This window comes from Xiphias gladius, chromosome 24 (genome assembly GCF_016859285.1).
Source record: "Xiphias gladius isolate SHS-SW01 ecotype Sanya breed wild chromosome 24, ASM1685928v1, whole genome shotgun sequence".
Taxonomy (NCBI): Eukaryota; Metazoa; Chordata; class Actinopteri; order Istiophoriformes; family Xiphiidae; genus Xiphias; species Xiphias gladius.
The window spans coordinates 20,207,869-20,230,169 of record NC_053423.1 but is presented as its reverse complement, the minus strand read 5'-3'; the positions used below and the strand labels follow the sequence as shown (position 1 = coordinate 20,230,169).

Sequence of the window (22,301 nt, the reverse complement as noted above, 5' to 3'; positions counted from 1 at the left end):
AAAAAATCAGTTCTTGCATGTTTAACAAATAACACGCAATTGACTAGTTGAATTTGTACTAAGTAGTTAAACACCAACAGAATTTTTTTTTCTTAAGGCTGATATTTTCATACCAATGTCACCAACAGACAATATTATTTATTAATATCTTTCAGTTTCACCATTTTAATGAAAAATAGAGAATTTTCAGTATTTCTCGGTAAATTTTTTAATCTTTTCTGTGTGAAAAAAAGCCTCTAAAAGAGAATTTAGACCATCTAAAACTTTAAAACTATAACACTGAAAGTAATAACACTTATGTTGGGATAGCAGCTCTGTGAGGCAGCGTTTACAAAAAACAGTTGAATGTGTAGCTAGAAAAGACAAATAAAATCTCACAGCACATTTTCCAGGTTGCTTTTATGTAGCTGTCTTTAGAGAGATATCTGAGGTTGATGATAGCCACTGGCCGATATTCTGCTTCTCTCAACAGCTGGCAGTGGGTACCGGTGGGATTATACATCTTCTGTGTGCGTAATTGGGATTATGTGGGCCTCAGTGCATGATTCTGCGCCATAATCTGGACACAAAAACCCATCATTCAGGAAAAAAAAACTGCAATTCCCCCTGACCCTGAGGCTTACATAGCAAATGTAGTGTGGATGCACGCTGAGAACGGCGCACGGAGGGATTTAGTATGCGTAATGCACTTAATCTGACTTCATGAATGAATGAGCAGATGAATGGATGAAGGGGGGGGTATTCTGTTGGTGTTGGTTTCACTTTATTTAGCCTTGGAGCAGAGCCCTTCTCAACAGTATGTTGTGTGACTCGCTTCGTATGACGAGATAAGGACAGTCGTTTTCTGAAAAACAATTCAATATTTATTCTTTTGGTGGCCTTTAACGAACACCATTTCCCATAAAGCCTTGATGTTCGCGGGCCAAACGTCACAGCTGGATTGAAGGGTGGAGAGAGGACTGAACTCTGTAGAGGTTTTTAGACAGAAGAGGTCACAACCAAAAATCAGAAAAAATGGATGCCGCAGTTAGTTTTTTTACAATCACAAAGTTTTCAATTTCTTATGGCAACTATATTAGAAAATAGTGAGAGACAGATGGAAGAAATGTTGAACGAGAGGCTGCACTGAAGTTACAGAAGATAGTGGAGCGTCAGGACATCAGGACTTCGGTTCTCTATGAACGCAGACAGAAAGTAAAGCAGAATACTTCGGTGATTATTCTGTGTCTGCACGGTCTCACACGCGGCAAGTCTCTCCTGCTGGCGTTCTCCCCTCCACCTTCTCTCTCAGCACCCGCCTCTTTCCGGATCATATTAGATAAGGCACGTCCTCGTGAAGTTCGACGACCAATCAACAGGAGAATGACAACCGTATAACAGTAACACTGTGTTCGGGACTCGTGCTTTACCTTTTGTAAAAAAGATTTCTCACAGGCTTACTCACTCAGTCGTATGCACGCACATTTTTCTTATCTGATTAAGACCCAGACACACTAAACTTTGAGAGATTAAAGCTCTGATTTGTACTAACTGTACCGAGCGAACTGACGCAGTCTTTACTGATGGTGCAGAATTTTAAGCCGATCTCTTTGCAGCACAGACGGGCTAAATGCAGAGAAAAGGAGCTGCCCTGTATGTGGGTTGTCTTTTAAGACGCAGCTTTCTTAGGTAGGGGGCCTTTAGGGCCTGTGTGTGTTTTTTAACAATGGATGATGGCCCCCTCGGGCCCCAGTGAGTATTTTAAAGTCAATGAGTGTTTCCTGCAGAGGAATCAAAAGTGGGCTGAGCGGTTCCCAGCAGCACTGTGGATGACTCGGAATTCACCTCCCGCAGATATGCTTTTTCCTTGGCTCGGACCCAAGTGTGTCGGGCTAATTATAGCAGCTCACCGCCCGGGACGGCTTCAGACATCTGGTGTTATGCCCATTTGTTACTCCTCCGTTTCTGACGGGCTCCTGCTGAACAAAGTTCGAAAAGACAACACCTTGTTTTTGTTATTTAATCTGTGCTCTCTGCTGTTTCCTGCTCGTGACAAAGCGTAAGGTCGTACAGTTTACTCTCAACGTGTTGCTGTCAGATGAAGGACATTGTACTATTACATGTCAACATAGAGTCCAGGGAAAATGTGGTAAATTTCACAGGACCGCTTTGAAAATAAATGATATTATTTGTGTTTTTATCCTTGCTTTAGTTTTATGAATAACACCTTGTTTGCATTACATGGAATTTATAGTTTCTTTCATTTTATTTCATTTTATAATTTTTTTTGTCTTTTCGTGTCAAGGTTCCAGGTTGGATTAAATATTTGTCTTTTCTTCTGGTTTTCTGCATGTTTTTTGTCTTGTGAATATTTGGACAAGTGTGTTACATGTACTGTATGTGTAAAAGAATCAAATCGACCAATTAGTCGCTGAAGTCACTGATCAAGAAAAAAATAAATAATTCCAAATATTTGTTGGTTCCAGCTTCGCAAATGTGAGCATTTGCTTTTTTTGCTGTTTTATATTAACGTAAATTTAATATCTTGCACTGCAATGCTATTAAATACATGATGACATCAGAAGTACCAAATATTTGGTGGGTCCAGCTCTTAAAATGTGCAAATTTCGCCACTTCTTACTGTGGTGTATATTGTGATTCAGTATTCAGTGTGATATTTTGACTATTAGTCAGACAAAACAAGCAATTTGAAGGATTTCCCCTTAGGTTCAGGTACATTATGATGCCCACTTCACTGTTGCAAAGCCTCACTGATGTTTACGCAGCTCTTCGCCCTCGCATGATCTTGGCACTTCTTTTTCAGTTTTTGTTCTTCTGACCTTCTCCTCTTTGGCTCTTCCTCAGCCATCTGTCCTTCGTGACAATGCGATTATGTTGTGGGGTTCAACACATTAACATGTGCTAGATCTACCATCTCTCACTCGCACTGCCCCTATTCCCCAGTCCCGTTGCTGATTGACCGGAAGAGCGTCGTTTGGCTCGGTCCGAGCCACTTCGTTTGTTCGCCATCTGCAGAGCCAGGGCTGTCTAGGAACACCGGATATTTTTTTTTAGCGCACACAGAACGGACAGCTAGTGGACCGTGATGAGATATTTGCGGAATTTGACAAAAAACGTGTTGTATTGTAGAATCGCTGACCATACCTTTAATTGAAAAAGTAATTCACAGAATAATCAGCAATTAATATAATTTGTTTCAGTGTGATTTGTAAAGGTAGAAAACTGCTATTCAGTGAGAAAACTAGTTTCCTTGATCATGAAAGTTTGCAAAGAAAGTTCTGACTATGTCTTTGGCATCGACATTTACAGCAGCTTGATGCTTGCAGACAATGTGGAGCAAACTACCAAAAGTCCAACAGCAGAATAACCTTAAATTTCCAGATCAAAAGCAGTAGTGCATGCAAACAACCGTACACCGGGTTTGTTGGGTGACGAAGGGGGATACAGTTGAGCTTGGACTAGCAGAGGATCCTGTGGGATATGGGCTATGGATAATAGACTTAGAGACAGATCCCTGCAGCCATGTCCCCCTTTTCTCAATGAGAGCTCTAATCACTGAGTCCACTGATGTGGAAACCTGCCAGAGGATCGCAGTCTCTCCGAGCGCCGCTGGACCGTGATGGTCACATTGATTGACTGCAGTGAGCTGATTAGTCTGTGGTGGAAAATTCCACCCATGTTTCTACAGGGCAGTCTGTAATATAACCCGTACAATCACAGGCACGGGGGGTCACCCAATCAACATAATATGAACCGTTGAAAACTTCTATTAAATTTACCTTAGTGGAAAATTCAACACTGATGGCTGTTTGCGCTCAGTGAGCCAAGATGCAACGTTCCCAATTAGAGCTCAGTTACTGTAATTCATAACTGTAAAATAGTTTAGGAATGACTGAAATAATTCAGGTTGTTTCTAGGGAAGTTTAGAGGTTTGTTTCCAGCGTTCTTCTCATAAACTAACGTACAGCTTCCAGTGATGTGGCTAAAATCCCTCTGTGTTTAGCTTCAAATGCGTGGCTCCTGTGTAGGTGTCGGGCTGCATGTGAGCTCGGGTATCAGCGGGAGGGAGGCCACGAAATGTCAGTTCCTGACAATGTGTTACCGTGGTTACGAGCCGCTCACCTGGCCGTGTCTCATGCTCCTTTTGGCCTTCGGTTACAAGTCAAGACTGAACTGCACTTCAGCTGACAGGTTAACGGGACTGACTCGCTGACAAAAAACGGAGGGATGGGGGTGAGTTTACGGTCAGCTACTTTCAACCGTCGGTTAGCGGTGTTGTTTGATTTTACAAGAGGACTGAAGTTACTCGTCAATCGACTAGCGTGAGCCAATAACAAAACTTCACAGATTGCAGTTAAAGACATTGTAAAATCAATGCCTCAAGGCTAAAATGTGGTGATGCACCTTAGCCCTCTGACGTCAGAGAAAATGACCCATCCACCCTCTTTTTACACCCTTTTGCTTGGGACTCAATCACACCATCATGCAATTTCAGGCTAAAACCAATGAATTTAAATAAAATTGGTGTATATGCCCACGGAGGCAAAGTAAATTAATGACATGCTTTTTAGTGTCACTCTGCTGAACTTTGACATACGAATTGCTGCCACTGACAAATAGCAAACCATCTGACTGTTGTGGAACCTGTCTTGGGGCATATTTTGTATATTAGGGATGGGTTGTACAAAGTTTTGTTTCAATTTGACATCAAGTAATACCAGAGCCAGAGTCACCAATACTGATAACAACTTTTTATTATTAAAAGTGGCTAATGTACTATCATGTGACGGAGAACCGTGTGTCTTGATTTATGAGGTGAATACATGATGAATAGGCTACTGCTGAATATATTTTTATTCCCATTTCTTGTAACTCTTCTCTCCTATGTGTACTCATATAATCACATGCATGTTAAAAAAATAGCTTCTAATGGAAGAACAAATGTTTGTTTTGTGAATTTTCTAAACTAAGAGCAAAGCCTTTTAGATTTTTCTGATTAAATGACACTAAACATGGCATGTCTAGCACAGCTGAAACAGAAGTTATATTGACGCTAACTTTTACGTCAGCCTAGGAGGTAATGTTTTCACCTGTGTCTGTTTGCTTGTTTGTATGTCAGCAGGATTAAGCGAAGAAGTACTGAACCGATTTGCCGCAAACATGGTGGCCGGGATGGGGCGTGGCCCAGCGAAGAACCCATTAAATTTTGGTGTGGATCCAGTGTACATTGCGAGATAGGGCATTTTTCGACATTTTCATCAATATTTGGCCTCGGTGGAGGTGTGCGCTCTACCAGGTGACAGTCTAGTTACTACTGTAATACGTTAGATTCTTTGTTCAAACACAAAACAATACTAATATGAACATGCAAAACATATTTCAACACACACAGTTAGGTTTTTCTGAGACTTATAGCAGATTTTGCCAAATTTTGTCAGAAAGAAAACCTGAAGTTTTTATCTCTTGGTTTCATGACAAGTCTGGAACTAGAAAACCAGGACAGTAGTCATGGTCCTGTTAAGCTTGGAGACTAGCTGAAACCTACAGTGATTTGACAAACCACACATAAAAACTCTTTTCCACCAACCTGCACACATTTTTTAATCTCTGAGAGTCAGGAAGGACCAAAAACCTTATGAGTCTAGTCTAGTAAATACACTAGACTACACGCTGGAGTTCTGGCAGTAGACAACAACGCAAATCCTGCAATTGTTGCGTGTTCTTGTACCAAAACAAACGTGGACAGCAGCCAGCCAGCTTGCACTATTTAAAGGCCAGAAAAAAGGCGGAAATATAAAGTGCAGATTTTGGGTGAGAACCTTGATTCAAGTTGATCAGTGTGCCCTCACACAACAAACCATTTTGCCTACCATTTCTTTTTCTTCCGTTTAATTAGCTGTATATCTCCCTCAGGAGACACACAAGTGACATCAATATCAATGTCAAATGTTTTTTTTAAAACATGTTGGATCTGAAGACTTAAGGATCTTTACATATCACGCCCTATATGATTCTATCGGACAGCTGTAAACATTGAGGAAGCTGTCGTATTAGCTTTATCATAACATCCAGTTTTCGTAATTGTCTTCTGGTGAACAAGAGGCAACATACCCATTTTTCCAAAAATGAAACTAGCTACAACCAATGGTAGCCAATTCAAAGCTCATAAGTAGTCACTAAAGTTACCAAGCTCCACATGATTCCTAGAACAAATGATTTTTTTGGTGTGTCCTTTTCTGGTGTGACAGGCAAAGCCAGCGGTTTCTTCAGCAGCTCATTTACAATAATAACTTGACTCATAATGTACCGGTAACCAGGACATGTTTTTAGGGAGCAAGGGAAAAGTAAGATAATCTGTGAAAGTCATTGATGCATTCAAATGTGGAGTAATTTGGAGAGTTGCTGGAAACCACCATCCTCCCTCCCCACAACTGTCCCCAAAACATGGGCAAAAGGATTAAATCCAGCAGAGGGAAAAAAAATATCCCTGTTGCAATTAGCCACTGGTAATTGATTTTCCCGGGGGAGCCCCCGCGTAGATTTAAAAAAAAAAAAAGAAAAAAAAAAAAGAAAGTTCCTGCATGGGAACCATTAAACCGCGGACAGCTTGACTCCTGGCAGGAGACGCAGTGACACCGTGGCTTCGGTTTGAACAACACCCACAGGCAGGCCGAGAAACAGACGACCAATTATGAGCGGCACCAGCAGATCAGCATGTTCTGTCCTGGACCTCCTCCCTCCAACCTGGCCTGTTGTCAAGCTGCTTGTGCTCAGCCCCCCACCTCTGTCTGCCTCCTCGCATCTACTTCACAATTACTGCCTGTCTGATGGAGTGATAATCACTGCAGCAATCAAATCAGGCCTCAGATCCGTTCCTGTGTTTCTCAACAGTGTCTGCCAGGCTGCTGCTGCTCTGATGAGGGGCATGTGAGCAAAATGGGACTAAAAGGCAAACAGGGGACGTTCAAGAGTAAACCACAACCGATTCAAGGGCTTCCATTATCGCCAGTGGTCTTTTTCGCCCCCATATAGCAAGTTCAAACCAGCAGACAGGGTGGCCTAAAAAGACAGAAAGGAAGCATCCAATATGATTTGATACATTTTTCTGTGTTGAATTTGGAAAAAAAAATAAAAGTACACATTCTGCAGTTGCTTCTTAGGCTAATGAAAGACAGGATGCATTGTCCCTCCAAGCTTCAACAAAATCAAGCTGGTTTTGTAGCCATGTTATACCATTTTAGTCAGGTCCATTTTGAGACAGTTTACAATACCAGTGCTTCACTAAACAGCTTTCTTGCAGGAGAAGTTTGACGCACTGGGGGGAAACAACTAACCTTGCTCAGTCTGAAGGTGACGAAATCTGCCTAACAGCAACTCTAAAGCTCACTGATAAACTTAGTATATCATGTTTGTTTAATCAGTGCAAAAACAACTTTGTCGTTTCATAGGGCAGTTATGTGCTTGACTATTTCTTGGCCAAGTGCAGCGACTTCCTGGAGTTTCTGATGGTTGTCTTGCAACACTCAAAGGTGGAGTGAAAAGCACGTTGTCAGCCGGTTTGTTGAGGAAAAAAATTCATAGCGTCGGACTCAGTTGTTCACATGAAAAGTGCCACAAATGATTATATAACAAATGAAAAAAGAGAGCTAGAGAGAGAAGTTCAAAACCCAGCATACTCCGTGAATGTCAGTGAAAGTTACAGAAACGGTCCTAAACAGACTCCCCCAATCCGACTTCAGACAGCTGTGGGGAGAAGGGGTTTCTGAATCTATTCGACCATCCGACAAGAAGTTATGACGGAGCATGCCGACCCCCTTATGCGTTGGTGCTTTGGGCTGAATGGTAACGTCAGCAGGCATGACAGTGCTAATATGCTGATGTTTGGCCGTTAGGTGTTTATCATGTTCGCAATTTTACTTTATCATATTAGCGTGCTAAAATTTGCGCTAAACAGTCAGCGCTAAACACAAATTACAGCTGAGGCTGATGGGAACGTCATTAGTTCTGCAGGTATTTGGTCATAAACCAAAGTACTGAACAAACTGAAACTTTGATCTGATGATGAAGATCAAAGATGAAAAGTTAAGGCATCATTTATAAAGTGATTAGGTTTCATCCTCTGGGGACCTAGAACGTCTGTTCATTACTTAATGGCAGTCCATCTAATAGCACGGCAATGCTATCCCTAGAGGTCTGCTGCTATTACGGCTAAAAGCCATCAGTAAAATTTCACTGGAATGGGTCCAGAGTGAGAGCACAGAAAGCTTTTTTCCTTCGTGTATCTGAGTGTTTTTCCACCAGCTGAGCCTGTGTGTGAGAACACGAGATGGATCAGATTAAGTGTGTCAAGAGCATGTGGATAAAAGCCCCCTTGCTCTGTGACCTGAGTATATTTCCACACGCTCAGACGTATCAGTCACTCTTCTGGGCAGTATTGCCCCGTGTTCCCTGCATGTGACGAAAACTCATAATTCTCCATTGTCCCACAGACTGAAAAGTGGAAAAAAACAAACAAACAAACGTGACATCCTTCATTGTCAAGTCTCACTGTAAATACTTGATGTGTCCCTGGTAATTTTAGAGACTGTATTTCACAGGGAAACTGGAATTACAATGGAATTTGATAACAAGACAATAAATTCCTCCCCTTTACAGGACGAAATCTGTTGAACCATTGTGAAATAGGTTTGAGTAGGCTTCAATATAACTTCTGCTAACAGTCATAAAAATACTCTTATCACTCATGCTATTGCTTTACTGTGAGAAGTACCTTTTGTATGCAACATGTTCCTGTTTTGTTGGCTCAAGTACAAAAACATTTTGATCTACATATACTGTAAACACTCGTGAGTAAGACTTTTTCCAGCACTGTAGGTTGTGAAATCCAAACACAGCGTGCAGAAGCCAGAAGAAGTGTGATGCATCCTGCCGAGACTTGCTGCGCAAAGACTCGTGTTCAGGACATTTTACTCCAAGATAAGAGTTATTTGAGCAACCTGACTTCAACAAAAGTCTCTCATGATGGTAGTTACTCATGATGTACGTCTCCCGGAGCTAAAGGGCAGACATGAAGCTGGGAGGTGAGCTTGGGTGAGAGTAAGATCTGCAGAGTCATGACGCTGGGACACTGTGTCATGTGATAATGCTATTAGAGAAGGATCTGGCTTCCTTAAATAACCCGGACTTAAGTCTTCCATGGTGCCATTGAGAGAAAAAGAGACAGGAAAAGCTGGTTAGGTTGTGGAAGAGGGCATGGATGGGGTGAGAGGTGGAGATATAGTGGCACACAGGAGGAAGAGGAGGGGTGGGAGATAGAGCAGAAAAAAAGCTGAGAAGCTGATTCAGAGCCACAGACATGGAGCATTCTGTTTCGAGTCTTGTTAAGAGGCTGACTCAGTCTGCAGAGCGATGGGAAGATCATGTACTGGAAAATTTCTTAGTGTGATCCATCTCCTGAATTACAACCGCATACGCAAACTCAGCAGGTGCACTCTGTTCAAGTTTCCAGGGGTCGATCTGTGCTGTGTTACTTGGTGTTGAAAAATGTTTGTTTTGCAAAGACTCAGGCAGAAAAATGAGAAACCTGAGAAATTTAACCTCTTAAACTCTATTGGAAACTTTTGGTGGGTCCAAAAATTTTTAGAATCTCATGTTGCAAAGCAAAGCAAATGTTCCTAATTTTAATTCAAATGGAGTTCCAAAAGTTTCCTAAAGACATCTTGTATCTTGGGTTTGAATTTTCACAAACTGAAAGCTGCATTAATTGATTTTTAGGCCACTTGGGGCATCGTATAAAGTTAATAAGGTAAACGTGTTAGCAAACAGTGGCTTTTTTACGTGTTGAGCAGATACCAAGCAACATCATCATTCATTTGGAGTTGTGCTTTTGGCCAATATTCATTCTCCAGATAAAGTTAGTAGCTATCTTTATCTTTATCTGTCTGCTGTTTAGTCTGTTTTATTTTTTTTTTCTCTCTCAAAACAGCTGCCTGATAATGGTAATTATTATATCACTTTATATGGGTGGATATTTTCTTATTTTGTGACAGATTAGTCTGACTTTTGTATTTCAAAGAAGCGCATTGGCGACATTTCTTTGCTCAGTGTCACCAAAGTTTATTTGGTTTCACGGGCTCTACACCAGGCTCTATTGAAATACTGTAGCCTGTTTGTATTATTTGAAAACTACTACTGTAATTGGCTGGCAGTGTTGCCCCCCTTTATTTTTCCCATTGCGACATCCCACTGAGGGGCAGCTCAGTGGCTTGTTCAAGTGTTGTAATTTTATCACTTCAGAAAGTTCGTAAAACGATAAGCAGAACATCTTAAAATTGGCAAAACGATCTCACCACAAGGTCCATTGAATAGCAGTTCTGGAGCTTTTGATCATATCACGATTCATCAGCAGATGCAGTTTAAGTTGCAAACTTGATACTAAACCCAAGTCTAGACAACACTTGTTTTCCATGATACCTCTTCTATAAGAAGACAGTGGTTAAACAGTCAAACTTTATTGATGCAGTGAAACCTGAGGATTTAACTGAATCTCCTGTGTGATAATAACAAGTGACAATGCCAGAGAAAGCTGCAACTGATGCAAGAGAGGATCATAATGCCGTTTTGGCTCCACACCGCCCTTCTCTCGACCACGAGTAATGAAGAATTTCCCCTCATTTTTGCAAGCAGGGGTCAGGTGAAAAGGATTATTTGCTCATTAAACCGCAAAGTCTGAATCTAACCTCAATTATCCTCAAACTGCAGCCTTTAGAAAGCCTCTCAAATCACTGCATGGTTTCGTAAGAGTGGCTCAGAGCTACTGTATGGTGGAGCCAGCTGGAGCCTCAGCTGCACCTCAGCTCTCCTTGTGTTTCAGTCATTGATGCTGCATCCAGATCAGACTGAACTGTGAGGTCCACGTGAAAGTGCCCCATCACACAGACTTAAACAGAAGGGGCCCTGCCAGTTAAAATTAGATTCAGTAAAGTTAAAACGAAGACAGAGCTTGCAGATCATTAGATTAGTAGGCATGGCATCAATATATTCATGCGGTTTAAGAGAACAGTCCAACTTTTCATACAAGATGTTTTTCAAGATCTTAATTCTGAAACAGATCTGCCTCCTGAATTGATCAAAACCCAAACAAATGCATGATTTAGCGACATATACGCACAAATTTTATGTATGTATAATAATTGATCAACAATTTCAGTCATTTATCAAGCATTTGTAGGTTCTAGCTTTGCACATATGCTGCTTTTTTCAGTTTTATATCATTGTAAATTGAATATTTGTAGGGTTTTTGACTGTTGGTTGAACCAAATAAAGCAGGCCGAAGATGTCACCTTGGGGTCTGGGATCTCATAATTGGCATGTTTCACAATCTATAGACCCAATGATTAATTCCTAATGAAAATAGTTGCCCTATGAATCATTAACTACAGCAGTCTCTCAGACGAGGTGGCATCTCCTCCAGCGCAGCGATGGAGGTCAGATGACAGGAGGAAATAACACACTCACACATTCTCACAAAGGCATTATTCACATGCCGACCCAGTATGTTCTAATGCCACTTACATAACTCTCAATCAAGTCTTTACTTTTAAACAGAAACAAACCCTACAACACCCTTGTTATACATTGCATGTATATTGAGCAGGAGTTAAACAAATGGAGTATATAAACACACTCGATAGCTGGAATGAAAGTATATTACGTGACCACTAAGTGATTCTGAGAAAAGACTCTTAGTGTGGAGTTGTTACGAGTGACGCTCTCAGCGGGTGGTGATCCTCAGGGCGTCACCTCTGAACAAACCAGCGAGCGGTGATGACATTTGGAGCAGCGCACAATGAACTGTCTGCTCGCCAAAAGGCCTTTAGGTAGATTACAGCCCTGGCTTGGTGATGGAGTGGTTTCCTGTGATCGGACAAATCCTCTGATGCCTGACACAAGTTTGATTCAGTAGTCTAACCTCTCCGGTCATTCAGCTCCATTAAGATTCAAAAGATCTCTGTCGCCCTTAAGCATCACATGTTGTTTTTAGACTTTTATTCCATATTTGATGCATACCCTTGTTGCAGGGACACTTTAGAGCCCCACAAAATTTTTAACAGATATAAAAAAAAAATTGTTCTAATAAAGGTTTAAATTATCTTTCAAAGCATTTATGACACTACGAGAAATAACATTTTTGAAAGGATATGCTACATTTTTAGTTCGGCAGACTTATCTTAAAATCAGGTCCCATTGCTACCATTTTCCAGAGCTTTCAACTGCATCTAATGGTCTTCATCAGCAGTTGGAGTTTGCTCAGTTGTCATTAGTTACCATTTCATCTGGTGTCACACAATGACATTATAAATATCATAGAATATCTCAAAACCTGGGGAAATATAAACCAAAACCATCTGCATGGTTAGATACAATTAAAGGTATATATTTTTTTATAGTTGGGAAAAACAATCCCAATTCAAGGTCCACTTACCAACTTTCTCCAGGGTATTCACATGGCATAGATACATTTGAAAGCTCTGGAAAAGCTGGAAAGTAGACTTAGAGTTGGAATTGCTCTGACAAGCTACTGTTTACAAGGGCAAGAATGAACTTTGATGCTCAACCTTTAAGCCAACACGGACGACGAGAGGTCCTAAAAAGTGGATAAATGAAATTATGGATAAAATCGTAACTACTGAGCTCCCAGTTCCATGACAACTGAGCCAACTCCAGCCACTGATGAAGACTGTGAGATGTGGTTGAAATTTTGGAAAAAGCTAGTAAGTGGGTAAAGATAATTTGGTCAAACTACTACTTCCAAGATCAGGGGTAAAATTCTATGCTGAAACACATTTTCAATTTTTACTTTAAGCTGCATTAGTTATTTGTTTTTTTGTTTTGTTTTTTTAGCTACTTGGGGGCAATGGAACAAGCCGTGAACACTACATCGTCATATTATCACCATATGAAGTTGTTATGGCAAACTGACACCTGACATCTGACATCTTCACATTACATGTAGTCATTTGATCAATTGTTAATATAGAAATAATGATTAGTGCAGTGGTAATTTTGTGCATAAAGATATTGATTGTAAAAAATATCCCAACATTTGTAATAAATGACATAATAATATAATAATAATATATTTGGACATGACCTCAACACCTTCAGTGGTGACTAAGTACCAGTCTTATTGTGGAGTCATGTCTGATATGAGAGTAAAACCATTTTGGTCACTGAGCTATTTAAAGATCTCTCAATGTGATCATCTGATTGTTCAAGTCTGGTAAATCACTTAAAGCTTTTGCTGATCTGAACTGTTTATATTATTGTGGTATTGCAAAGACATGTTCATGCAGCAAAACAGACTCTGTCAGAATTAGCCCTGGGACACGGTTGAAACGTGATTATTCAAAGATCAAAGATCAAATTCTGATAAGTCTACAGTATATTGTTTGGTGGAGACTTTGGAGGTAATGGATAAAAGACAATAGAGCTGTTTCTCATATTTTTAGCTTCAACAGAGCAGTGATGCTGACATCTCCCTCTGGACTCTAGTTTTGTTTTTACACAACTTCCTGTAAGACTCAGTTCCCCAGTCATGCAGAAACAAAGGAAAAGGTAGAACAGCTTGTGTTTTTGTCTAAACACAGACTCAGATTTTCAAGTTTTGGGTGTTCATCTGTATGCCAACCATGTGAGCTGGACGAGGGGTCAGCATCACTGCAGGAAAACAAAGCTGAAATTCATCCTGGACGTCTGCTGATGATGCATGCCACCACAGATGGCCAGAGAGAAGTCTGTTTGTCTATGGTGTGTATTGTTGTATGGCAATGCAGTCTGAGTCATCAACCACGAGTGTCCTCCTCGTTGATGCTCCAGAGCAACCCACACCCACCAGCAGCAGCTGTCCACTGGGTTATAAAAGCCCTCCTACATAAAAATGTTCTAAGGCGGTGGCTAAGAAGCAGAATTCAAATTAATAATTGTTCGTGAGAATGGTTTCATTGAAAAGTGCTTTATCCAGTATCCATTCAGAAAAACCACTGCTAATTAAAACCTGTCACAAAATATTTGAAAAACACGATGACTCTGTCCTAACAAAATGTAATATTTTAAAAGCAAATGTCTTATAAATAACAGGTCTTTACTTAGTACTAAGCTATAACGTGGTAACCTGTAATGCCAGGAGTCAACATGGGGAAATTAAATTGTAGTTTTACAATGTTTTGACCACACAAAAAGGAATTTTCACCCTGTATCCTAATCTGGATACATGCTTAAGGTGAGGATTTGTTTTTCCATTAGCTGTAATTGTGAAATTTCCAGGAAGAAGGAGGAAGTATGTCAGGCATTAGTTTCTTTATCATCTTTCAGCCCTTTCTGATAACAATTTTTGTACCATTTTCTGATAAGGTACCATTTATAAAGTTTTTATAAGCTGTAATTAATGGCTTTAGAAATGTAAATCATTTACGAATGCTTTATAGATCAGTTATGAGATATTAATAACATTTTTTGGGTTGCCAGGTTGTGGAAAATCCTCCTCCCGCATTAAATTTGGGTTGTCTTTTTAGCTCTTTAATTCATTTTAGGAGACCTCTCCAATGGAATCTTTGACCACTTATCTTCTGGAAAGGGGCTGCAGGACATCTGGACCAAAAACCATTTTTAGACTGCTTATTAACAGTCGTAACTACAGTTAATGGTTTGTAGAGCCTACGATGCATTAACGTTTATAACTGCAAGTGACTGACTAGCCTTCACTAAAGGGTCATTAGAAATTCCCAAGACCCTTTATTAATGGCATACTAACATTTATAAGTGCAAACTTGTACTTGTTAATTGTTTTCTAACATTTAAATGCCTTATTACTTAATTTAAAAACAAAAACAAAAAAACAGCCAAGATACTACTAAAACATTTTATTTATTTTGGGGGCACTCTGATGCAGGAGAGTCTTTATTCAGTCTACAGAATGGGAACTTCCTGAAATTGTCATAAAAACAGCTCTTACTATCAACATTTTACATTAACTGTATTGTTCTGTTTAAATTTGTACTGTTCAAGTTTTGCCTTCATATCAAAAGCTAGTCAAACTCTTGAGATAGTAAATGGTTGTACCACAAAGAGTCTGCAGTTAGAAGCAGCTTATAAATGGATTTTGGTCCAGATGCCCTGCAACCCTTTTCCAGTAGATGATTGATCAAACAGTTCGTTGGAGGGGTTTCTGATGAATTTAAAAAGTAGCTAGAAAAGACAAAAATGTCATAATGGAGGATGGTTTTCCACAACCTGACAACCCAAACGCTGTTGTCATTAGTAAAGTAAATGATTTATTGGCCATTAATACCATTATAAAGTCATTATAGCTTAAAACCCTATATATATCTGCTTTATCAGAAAGTGGTACCAATTTCTGGTAATTTCATTCAATTTATATTGGTTGTTCTTTATTCCTTTATAACACATGTATTCTCTTTGGCTTTTTCTTCATTTTATAATATTATATATTGTGGTTTGTACACTTTATCTCCCAGTATTTAGCCGTCTCCCCTCTTTTCTTCTCTCCTCTCGTAGAGCAATGCGTAGCTTCTGTCTTGAAAGGTGCTATCATGGCTGCTTTTTTGCTACTGTATTCATTTTTATTCGCTTTAAACCCACTTCTCTTAAGATTTTATAACTGAAATTCCATTTTTATGCCACTGTCCATTCATTTATAGTCGGACTTTGAACCAAAAATCTGATTGTTTAAGAGAAGACGTTAAGTTCGGTTCAAACATCCGGCAGCAGCCGTTGATATGTTACCGCCCCCTGCTGGCGACCCCGTGCACCTCGTCTAGCCTACGTCACATCCGGGAAGATACTTCAGTTCAACACGGCAGATGGACGGTGAGGTACGTTTAATCAATCTGCCTCCATCTGACTTATATTATGAATTGTACAAAGTTTCCGACTTAGTGAAATATGTTTAGAAGCAAAACGTACCAATAAGATGGCGGTTTTTGTTGACGGAAATGTCGTTTTAAATGGTTAAAAATAGGTGAAATGTGGGCGCTGTACTTGTGGCTGTATCGGGAACATGGTGGGTTTTTAACAACCGTTATTTCTTATTTTCAATGTTGTTCACAGACTGGAGACGTGTGTGCCACGTCGGGGATAAAAATGGGAAGGTACAACTGGTTTTTACCACTTCGGCCGCAGCAGATTGCTACTCGCAGCACACGTGAACGGTGTGTAACGGGGCTGTGAAAAGTTTTTGCATGTTCACACAGAACACGACATGTTAACACTAACGTTATGAGAATTTTCTGTATTTTTATAGTTCATTCTGCAGACTTTTCCAGCGAGGCCTGGCCTTCAGTGGCCCTGTCCTTTCCTGTACTGTCTGCTAGAGAGATGTGGGGCTGTTTGAGGCCCTGCTGTGACTCTTCATGGCAGGGTTATAGGTAAACCTCAGACACACTGTTAAGTGTTTGTTTTGTAAAGTAAATTGTTATTGCTAAAACTTTCAGCTTTCTAACGAAGTACACATTAAAGGAAAATTCCTGGAAACATAACAGGTGACTATGTGCCATGAAAGGATGAGTGCAGGTTTTCCACCACCATGGAAGATTATAACCATTGACTTCACAGCTGATCTTTTTAAAGAGGCAACTTGGGCGTTTACGGAGGTCTTTTTGGAAGAAACCTGGCAGGGTAACATCTTTCTGCTGCGAACATAGACTACATAACTGTGCAACATGGTTAATGTAGTGCCCAGGCCTATATAAACTATTAAACTCTCATCCCTTCATGGCACATAATACACAAAGTAACCTTTTTAGTTAAATATCACACACACAAAAAACCTCAGTACTTAGCAACGTAAACTGCTGTTTTACAGGACTGCTGAGATGAAGCCAAGTCCTGCCCCGCTCAGACCTCCTCACTGACATCTGGTACTCATGTAGGAGTTTGACGCTTAAGTGAAAATTCAGGTTTGTATTTTTTTAAAGGCAGGATTTTATGAGATGATTTCTCGCCGTCGTTTGTTAATCTTAGTTGGTCTACTTTGCCTTGTCCCTCCCTTATTTTAATCTCTTAATATTGCCTGTTAGCATGTTTGTGGTTTCATTATTAGTCCAGAAACAATGGATCACAATACAAGCCCGGCAACTTAGATATGTCTTTGAGGATGTAATACAGCGTGAGCCAATTCAAACAGGGAATGGAGGAAAATATTGAGCTTTTGGATTTAGTGAACTACTGTCCATACCTCCTTTGAACCTACCAACAAAATCTACAAGTTTCATTTTTTCAGAGTAGTTCTGAAATGAATAATAAATCTGAAGCAAATAATTGATTTTTCATATAAAGCTTCACCAGTGCTTAGATTTGCTTCATTTTTTGTGCTCTTTAAACATTTCACATGAGACTGTGGTGCCTTGTGATCAGCATGTGTGATTAGTCGTAGCCCTGGAGCAGAAACAACAATATCAGGTCTTGCTGTATATCTGTACTCGTGTAGAAAAGTAAACCTGTAGGTCTTGTGCAGACTTTTCCAGCGAGGCCTGGCCTTCAGTGGCCCTGTCCTTTCCTGTAGTGTCTGCTAGACAGATGTGGGGCTGTTTGAGGCCCTGCTGTGACTCTTCATGGCAGGGTTATAGGTAAACCTCAGACACACTGTTAAGTGTTTGTTTTGTAAAGTAAATTGTTATTGCTAAAACTTTCAGCGTTCTAACTAAGTACACATTAAAGGAAAATTCCTGTAAACATAACAGGTGACTATGTGCCATGAAAGGATAAGTGCAGGTTTTTGCCACCATAGAAGATTATAACCACTGACTTCACAGCTGATCTTTTTAAAGAGGCAACTTGGGCGTTTACGGAGGTCTTTTTGGAAGAAACCTGGCAGGGTAACATCTTTCTGCTGCTAACATAGACTACATAACTGTGCAACATGGTTAATGTAGTGCCCAGGCCTATATAAACTATTAAACTCTCATCCCTTCATGGCACATAATACACAGTGACCTTTTTAGTTAAATATCACACACACCAAAAACCTCAGTACTTAGCAAAGTAAACTGCTGTTTTACAGGACTGCTGAGATGAAGCCAAGACCTGCCCTGCTCAGACCTCCTCACTGACATCTGGTACTCATGTAGGAGTTTGACGCTTAATTGAAAATTCAGGTTTGTATTTTTTTAAAGGCAGGATTTTATGAGATGATTTCTCGCCGTCGTTTGTTAATCTTAGTTGGTCTACTTTGCCTTGTCCCTCCCTTATTTTAATCTCTTAATATTGCCTGTTAGCATGTTTGTGGTTTCATTATTAGTCCAGAAACAATGGATCACAATACAAGCCCGGCAACTTAGATATGTCTTTGAGGATGTAATACAGCGTGAGCCAATTCAAACAGGGAATGGAGGAAAATATTGAGCTTTTGGATTTAGTGAACTACTGTCCATACCTCCTTTGAACCTACCAACAAAATCTACAAGTTTCATTTTTTCAGAGTAGTTCCGAAATGAATAATAAATCTGAAGCAAATAATTGATTTTTCATATAAAGCTTCACCAGTGCTTAGATTTGCTTTATTTTCTGTGCTCTTTAAACATTTCACATGAGACTGTGGTGCCTTGTGATCAGCATTTGGGACTCATCATTATTAGTTGTAGCCCTGGAGCAGAAACAACAATATCAGGTCTTGCTGTATATCTGTACTCGTGTAGAAAAGTAAACCTGTAGGTCTTGTGCAGACTTTTCCAGCGAGGCCTGGCCTTCAGTGGCCCTGTCCTTTCCTGTAGTGTCTGCTAGAGAGATGTGGGGCTGTTTGAGGCCCTGCTGTGACTCTTCATGGCAGGGTTATAGGTAAACCTCAGACACACTGTTAAGTGTTTATTGTGTAAAGTAAATTGTTATTGCTAAAACTTTCAGCTTTCTAACTAAGTACACATTAAAGGAAAATTCCTGGAAACATAACAGGTGACTATGTGCCATGAAAGGATAAGTGCAGGTTTTTGCCACCATAAGAGATTATAACCACTGACTTCACAGCTGATCTCTTTTTAAAGAGGCAACTTGGGCGTTTACGGAGGTCTTTTTGGAAGAAACCTGGCAGGGTAACATCTTTCTGCTGCTAACATAGACTACATAACTGTGCAACATGGTTAATGTAGTGCCCAGGCGTATATAAACTATTAAACTCTCATCCCTTCATGGCACATAATACACAGTGACCTTTTTAGTTAAATATCACACACACCAAAAACCTCAGTACTTAGCAACGTAAACTGCTGTTTTACAGGACTGCTGAGATGAAGCCAAGACCTGCCCCGCTCAGACCTCCTCACTGACATCTGGTACTCATGTAGGAGTTTGACGCTTAATTGAAAATTCAGGTTTGTATTTTTTTTAAAGGCAGGATTTTATGAGATGATTTCTCGCCGTCGTTTGTTAATCTTAGTTGGTCTACTTTGCCTTGTCCCTCCCTTATTTTAATCTCTTAATATTGCTTGTTAGCATGTTTGTGGTTTCATTATTAGTCCAGAAACAATGGATCACAATACAAGCCCGGCAACTTAGATATGTCTTTGAGGATGTAATACAGCGTGAGCCAATTCAAACAGGGAATGGAGGAAAATATTGAGCTTTTGGATTTAGTGAACTACTCTGTCCATACCTCCTTTGAACCTACCAACAAAATCTACAAGTTTCGTTTTTTCAGAGTAGTTCTGAAATGAAAAATAAATCTGAAGCAAATAATTGATTTTTCATATAAAGCTTCACCAGTGCTTAGATTTGCTTCATTTTTTGTGCTCTTTAAACATTTCACATGAGACTGTGGTGCCTTGTGATCAGCATGTGTGATTAGTCGTAGCCCTGGAGCAGAAACAACAATATCAGGTCTTGCTGTATATCTGTACTCGTGTTGAAAAGTAAACCTCTAGGTCTTGTGCAGACTTTTCCAGCGAGGCCTGGCCTTCAATGGCCCTGTCCTTTCCTGTAGTGTCTGCTAGAGAGATGTGGGGCTGTTTGAGGCCCTGCTGTGACTCTTCATGGCAGGGTTATAGGTAAACCTCAGACACACTGTTAAGTGTTTTGTTTTGTAAAGTATCCATTGATCACTGAAGGTGAATTATTAATACTAAAAGGACGGCACGGTGGTGCAGTGGCACTGTCCCGTCACGGCAAGAAGGTTCTCGAACCTGCTGGCCATGTGGGGCCTTTATCTAAATTGCCCGTAGGTGTGAATGGTTGTCCTTCTCTGTGTATCAGCCCTGTGATTGATTGACTGGCGACCTGTACAGGATGTACCCGGCCAAATCAAAGCAGCTGTAGCCTAACAGATGGAAGACAGTTTCCAGACTCCTGTTGCAGCTGTGGATGGAAGAGGAGGACCTGGGAGTCAGCCAAAACTGACGTGGAGGGATTACAGGTCTGTAACTACACTTTAAACAACAATAAGAATGTGATGAACTTTTTTCTACTTGGAAGTATGTTTTTAAATTTACAGTTTTTGGTAGTCACAGTTATCCAGAGTAGCTTACATCGTCACAGGTCAAATAAACATAGACAGTCAAATCACCACAGTGATTAACTCAACGTAAACGCCGGAGGTGCATCTGGATATGGTGGTGGTAGATTTACACAGTTCATGACAGTTCATCACAGGTTGTCAATAGCCGTCATGCAAAGTATGGTAGTGGTCTATATAAGAAAGTGTCTAATAGTTGGGGACATTCAGACACTTCATGATGAAAAACTTTGCATCAGTAACCCACTTATGTTAGGCAGGGTTAATTAAAACAAACTGTTTCAGCCAGACTTGTCCCTCATGTGACATCCTGGACTTGCAAAGCCATGATGTGAAATATAATTGTTACTTTTGCGCCCTCAGGTTTTCAGGACCTTCCTGGATTGTCGGCAAAAGATCATGTGACTTTGAGCATCGTCAGGAGATATCTGGACTTCAAGGTAGAAATGTGTTAGCTGCAGGAAACAGACTGTCAGTACTTAACGTACAATTACTACATCTGTCATTTTCATTTGAAGCACTGAAAAGCTGTTTATGTAACAGGAGTCAGAGACATAGTGTCAATGTCAAACTGTTCACCAGAGCTAAATATGGGACCAAGATGTTCATGATTGTAGATTAAAAGCCAAAACTACTGTATTAACAAACATAGGTTCTTATCAAAAACAACTGTTTTTCCTGCCTTTTTGTTTTTTGTACAGGAAGTAAAAGCACAGAGGAAGAAATACTTTGAATCATTCCGACCCAAACCAAAGCACTGGGGGGCCGTAGTTCATCCTGCGGAGGTCTCTCACTAAGACACATTTACATGATTTCACAGATTATATGAGGATTGCTCCACTGTGTATCAGAGGATACAACCGACAGCTTGCCGATAGAAGTGGTTCAAACTGTTTTTCTGAGAAGAATGAAACTTTGACTGACCTCTACCTGCAAATAGTGGGAACTGCATCAACATCTTCTGCACAGATTTCTCACAACACACATCGCTTCACTGTCCTTTGAAGTACCGATGGAAGTTGATATAAACTGTAAAGTCACATTTGCACAAAATGAGGGAATACACCAGCTGATGAAAGCGGAATTACAATAGAAAAATTGAGTAAAGAGATAACATGCAACATACTGGTGCTGTGTCTTGATTTTCTGGTTTGAGAATGAGTTACACTTTAATTTGTTTTGTGACAGAAGGAACATCACCAACGAAAATGTAACATTGAACCCATATTTCACAATAACTGAACTAGTAGGAAAGTGGGATATGAAACACTTGAAATAAAATTTATCTGAACACGTTTTCTGCAGTTGTAACTTGTTATTAAGGTGGTAGAAAAACTAATGTTATTTCATAGAAAAAGAAATAAGTTAACCTACAGTCACCCTTCGGTCCTGTTAGACAACACATGCAGTCTTTTGGTAAATTGACAGTAGGTGTTGCTTGTTTTAGATGTGCAGTAATCTCTCCAAAATAAGAGCTGCTCCTGGTCTCACAACTAAAACTACTTCACCAGACAGAAAAACTGACAGGAATAATTTACCCTAAGTGAGTTTGTGCAAACCCCAAATGAAAGCACATCAAATCCGACAGTAGAATTAAGCCTGGAGCAAAGAACCTGTACGATGTTCGCTTCAGCAAGAGACACGTGAGGACACGCGCTTCGAAATACTCATTTATTAGTGAGTTGCTAGGCAGCAAAAAAAAATGGTTTGACGCTGATCAAGAGCCACATGAGGGCGATATTGCACCACGTGCATATAGGCCGCGATCTCCTCACTGAGCTGA

At 40.2% G+C, this 22,301-nt stretch overlaps 1 long non-coding RNA gene and 4 other non-coding genes across 15 annotated transcripts; all 5 read left to right on the top strand.

Moving 5' to 3' along the window:
* The first annotated feature begins 15,798 nt into the window (after positions 1 to 15,798).
* Positions 15,799 to 21,815, top strand: LOC120786937. Of its 11 annotated transcripts, none has more exons than XR_005706782.1 (9): positions 15,830 to 15,893; positions 16,129 to 16,229; positions 16,322 to 16,445; positions 16,883 to 16,976; positions 18,080 to 18,173; positions 19,289 to 19,382; positions 20,260 to 20,419; positions 20,882 to 20,958; positions 21,220 to 21,815. It is a non-coding gene; the product is annotated as an uncharacterized LOC120786937 (long non-coding RNA). The 11 variants fall into 11 exon arrangements; XR_005706787.1 differs by having other exon boundaries at positions 15,845 to 15,893; positions 16,129 to 16,169; XR_005706783.1 differs by lacking the exon at positions 16,322 to 16,445 and having other exon boundaries at positions 15,799 to 15,888.
* On the top strand, positions 16,328 to 16,462 carry LOC120786979. The gene has a single exon (XR_005706812.1). It is a non-coding gene; the product is annotated as a small nucleolar RNA SNORA9 (small nucleolar RNA).
* LOC120786975 lies at positions 17,528 to 17,662 on the top strand. Its single transcript, XR_005706808.1, has one exon. It is a non-coding gene; the product is annotated as a small nucleolar RNA SNORA9 (small nucleolar RNA).
* On the top strand, positions 18,735 to 18,869 carry LOC120786976. The gene has a single exon (XR_005706809.1). It is a non-coding gene; the product is annotated as a small nucleolar RNA SNORA9 (small nucleolar RNA).
* On the top strand, positions 19,937 to 20,071 carry LOC120786978. The gene has a single exon (XR_005706811.1). It is a non-coding gene; the product is annotated as a small nucleolar RNA SNORA9 (small nucleolar RNA).
* Positions 21,816 to 22,301: the final 486 nt, after the last annotated feature.